The sequence below is a fragment of the Dipteris shenzhenensis genome, chromosome 33 (genome assembly GCF_047967505.1).
Source record: "Dipteris shenzhenensis isolate YYH24624 ecotype China chromosome 33, Dip_SZ_1.0, whole genome shotgun sequence".
NCBI lineage: Eukaryota > Viridiplantae > Streptophyta > Polypodiopsida > Gleicheniales > Dipteridaceae > Dipteris > Dipteris shenzhenensis.
Genome location: NC_141628.1, coordinates 430082 through 434512, shown reverse-complemented (window position 1 = coordinate 434512; position 4431 = coordinate 430082). Strand labels below are relative to the sequence as shown.

General features: G+C 41.6%; 1 pseudogene; it reads right to left on the bottom strand.

Moving 5' to 3' along the window:
• Positions 1-547: 547 nt before the first annotated feature.
• On the bottom strand, positions 548-1999 carry LOC147879504 (3-ketoacyl-CoA synthase 1 pseudogene; annotated as a pseudogene).
• Between the last annotated feature and the right edge of the window lie 2432 nt (positions 2000-4431).

Here is a 4431-nt window from a genome sequence, read left to right as displayed (position 1 = left end):
AGTTCAAGTAGAGGATGTTGAACAATCTTCATGTTGAAACTCATCAAAAACATTTTAAAGTGGCTCTAAAGTGATCCCTCCTCAACCTTGTTCATCTTTTTCTCATTAGCCAACAATGTGAGTGCTCTCTTTATTTCTTAGCATTTGGGTAAGCTTAGCGTTGACAAGAATCTTGTTAAAAACTTGTCTTATGAAGCATTTCTTATGGAAGTTCAATTTATTTACTCTTTTCTTCCTTATCATCTGTAATATATTAAATTTTCTTTAGGGAAAAAAATACAATTAGCTCCTGCCATAATCAGGATGCTTAGGAAAATAATTGATATAAGATGGGGGACTCTCTCTTACATAATGAGTCAATTAAACTGCCACCATAACTTGAATGTGTCAAAGTTACCACTACTTCCAAAAACGCTAACCATATTCCTATCGAAGTATAGTAAATTTCTACAAAGATGCCAAAGGACAATCTGATGAGTCTGATCTCTTTGGGCAAAACCAAAAGGTCTCAAGAGATTTCCACAGATATACTTGGGAGGCTTTAGTATCAATGGTATCCACGTCTCGGAAATGCAGCAGGATACCTGTGGATGCAGTCCAGCCAAGGGCTACGAACGGGGACGGGAATGTCTGCAATAGCCTTCCATACCGCGCTATTACATTTGAACCCGGAGCCCAAACCAAGCATCCACACTTTGTCTCCCTTCTTGATCTTCTGCTTCGCCTCCATATAAGCAAGGACATACCATAGGCAGCTGGCAGAAGTGTTACCAAAGCGATGAAGAGTAGCTCGAGATGCTTCCAACAAATCGTCGTTCAGAAACAAATTCTTCTGGATTTCGTCTATCACGGCTCTGCCTCCCGCATGAAGACAGAAATGCTGGAAGGCTAGCTTGAAATCTGGCTGGTACTGCTTCACCTCCATTTTAAGGACCTTCCTGGAAAGCAGACTGATAACAAACAGTATCTGCTCCCCCAAAGGCAGGACACGGGGCCCTAGGGTAACGATGTTTGTTCTGAGGGCATCGGCTGCAACCCCCATCAGGTCTCGGTTCAGTGCAACTCCCAAGCATCCCTCTTCGTCCTCGGTCTGATATGCACAGCGGTAAGCGCGGTCATCTGCCGCCTTGTGCGTTCTCACGCAGTGGAGAAACTCGTACTTGCTACACGACCTTTTGTCCCGCCTATTGGTGAGCAGCATGGCAGCACAACCCACACGGAATAAGCAATTTGTCACTAACATCGACTTGTTGTTCCCAGAATACCAGTTGAGGGTAATGTTCTCAGTGCTCACCACCAAAGCATACTGATTTGGGTACACCTTCAATAAGTCCTTTGCTAGATTACAAGCAATCACAGAGGCGCTACAACCCATTCCACCAAGGTGAAAAGTCTTGACGCTCTCCATCATTTTGAAATGATTCACGATCATCGCGGAATGAGACGGGGAGGGGGCGAAGAGACTGCAATTCGTAATCAGAATATCGATATCACCGGGTTCTACTCCTGTCTTCTTCAAGAGTTCGTCCACAGAACCAAACAGTACCTGGGTGGCTTCGAGTAAGACATCCTCGTGCAGAGCAACGGGTCGGTCGTTAAAAATGAAGGGGGGCACATAAGTCTCTCCACCAAGCCCCGACCGAAGGAATATCTTGCGCTGGAACTCCACGCTAGGAATAGTGAATTTCCCATCATTTGTCGTGAAAAACTCAGACAGTTCGTAGTTACACTTTTGATCGTCCCCAGGCTTGTAACATGCAAAATCCACGAGGTACAGAGGGCGCGACCATCGTCGGAAGAAGGACACGGCAGCAATGACGAGCGCAAGGACCCAAGGCAGAAGCGGGAGGCTGTAGGGGTGAAAGCTATCCCAGAAGAGCGCCAGGACGGGGAGGCAGGTGGAGGAATGTGTCATTTCTGCAACTTTGAGGAGGAGGATAAGGAGCAGAGCAGGAGGCAAGATGGAAATGAATGGAAGCTGGGGGTGGCGGAAACCCATGTTGTTGGATGATGGACGCGGTGCACAGATTGCACAGACTGAAGAAGGTGGGAACTTCTGGTAAGGACAACCAAGGACAAATTACTTGAATTTGGCTCAAATTACGTCCAATTGATTAGTAATAGCTAGACCCACTTCAACTTTAATTCCGCATTCTGTCTCGATTGTCACGGAGGCATTTAGTAGTCAGCACTCCATAGTTAGAAACGCCCATCTCGATGCACGATATCTGGCACGCAATCCTCTCCCTTCAGTTCTAACTACTCTCCAAGTGTTCACGAAAAACATTTTTTCTAACAGTAAGTAGAGAAATTCATGACTTTTTGAAGTAAAAGGTCGAGGTTTAAAACCCCTTCATTCAAGATCTATACTTCAAAAAAATTTAGTGTCAAAATGAGAAACAATACTATGTAAATTTCTCAAGTATCTCACAAAGACTAAGACCAATGGAATTGGAGATTTTTTCATTACATAGGCATGATGATGCATGCATAGATTGCCACTTATTTACTAGATCTAGCATCATGCACACTACTAAGGTCTAGTAACCCCATAATTTCCTTGCTAGACATGTATCTTAGGGGTGAGAATCCAACATATCACTGGTAATAATCATCCTTCCATCACTCCATAGATAACATAGAGCCCATCATCTATAGGCTAGAAGTTTATGAACATGCTTTCAGATTATAAGATTGCAACCACAAAATGTCACTGGCCAAAAGTCTACCCGTATACATGAGTGCACCAAACAAGTGTTTCTTATCTATAACAAAACTTGCCAGCTTCATTGTACAAAAAGTAACCCCAAAAGCCAGGTCCCAGCTTGCAAACCAATACCAAACGAGCAATGAGATGGCAAGTTACTTTCCCATATGCCAACCTGGATCAATCTTCCTAGAAAACCAAAGTGAACCCAACCAATTTGATTTGCAAATAAGAAAATATATATGGGATGGCTGGACTCTTGCATGTTACTTTTTCATATGCCAACCTCAATCAACTTTCCTAGAAAATCGAAGTGGACCCAACCAATTTGATTTGTAAATCAAAAAATAAGCAATGGGATGGGACTGTTCATGTTACTTTCTCATATGCCAACCTGGATCAACCTTCTTGAAAAATCAAAGTGGAAAAATCAGAAAATGAGACCTCTCAAAACCTACCACCTCCATCACCCATGGCATTTCTAGTATTCAAATAAAAAATTATCAAATGAAGCCTTCAAAATCTGCATGCCTATGGACATTGTGAAATCACTAAGGAAAGTATCACGATCTCTCCCAAGCATGTCTCCAATTGGGATTCCAATAAAGCAAGATTTAATAATAAGTAACCAACCGAGCAAAATCAAAATGATCAATCACCTTGGCAAAACCAAACTGGTCCCAAATTCCCAATCATCGTGGCAAAACCATCCAGTCTTATATTCAAAGACAAAATTAAACCCTCCACAAATTTGTATGCCATGCCATGGATAGCATGGAATAACCAAAAGAAGTAAAGCATATCTCTAACTGAGATTTTTGCATAAGCAAGCTTTAAGACAAGCTATGGGTAGTCTAAAATACCCAAAAGAAGTAAAGTGTGTCTCAAACTAATCCAAAATGAGTAGGAACATGATGCATGGTACTTTCCCATATGCCAACTTGGATCAACCTTCTTGAAAAACCAAAGCGGATGTCAAAAAATAAAACCCAAAAGCTGCAACCTCCATCTGTCTATAAAGCATGCATGGCTCCAATATCCAAAATCCAAGGATATGCATATAAACCAAAGCAAGACACTTTCTAATTTATACTGCTCACCAAAATCTGCACTGTGCCAACTTGCATCAACCCTACAAAACCTTTCCATCTTCATCTTACATGCTCCTAGCTTGCAACCACCAAAAACTTATTCAACCACCTGTACATATAATGCTCAAACCCTTTTCCATGCTAGCTTGCATGAGCTATCCTGTCAAAGCCAAATTGATGATACAAAAACCCTAGCAAAGCAACCATGACAAAAATAAACTTGCCAATCAATTGTGTAGTACTCAAATCAAGAATTAAAGCCTTCAAGAGCATGCATGCCATGCTACAAATAGCCTAGAACAACCAAAAGAAGTATTACAAACTTTCTAAACCATGTCTCGAATTGAGATTCAAATAAAGCAAGCTTTAATGGTGATAAGCAAGCACACTAACAAAACCAAATTGATTCAACATCCTGGCAAAACTAAACTGATTCCAAGCACCCTCGCAAAAGCAACCAGTCTACTATTAAAGCCTCCAAAAACTTGCACGTCATTATATGGACAGCTTGGAATAACCAAAAGTAAGTAAAGCATGTCTCCAACTGAGATTTCAAAAAGCAAGCTTTAATTATAGATAAGCTATAGATAGCCTGGAGCAACCAAAAGATGTAAAGTGTGTCTCAAACTGAGA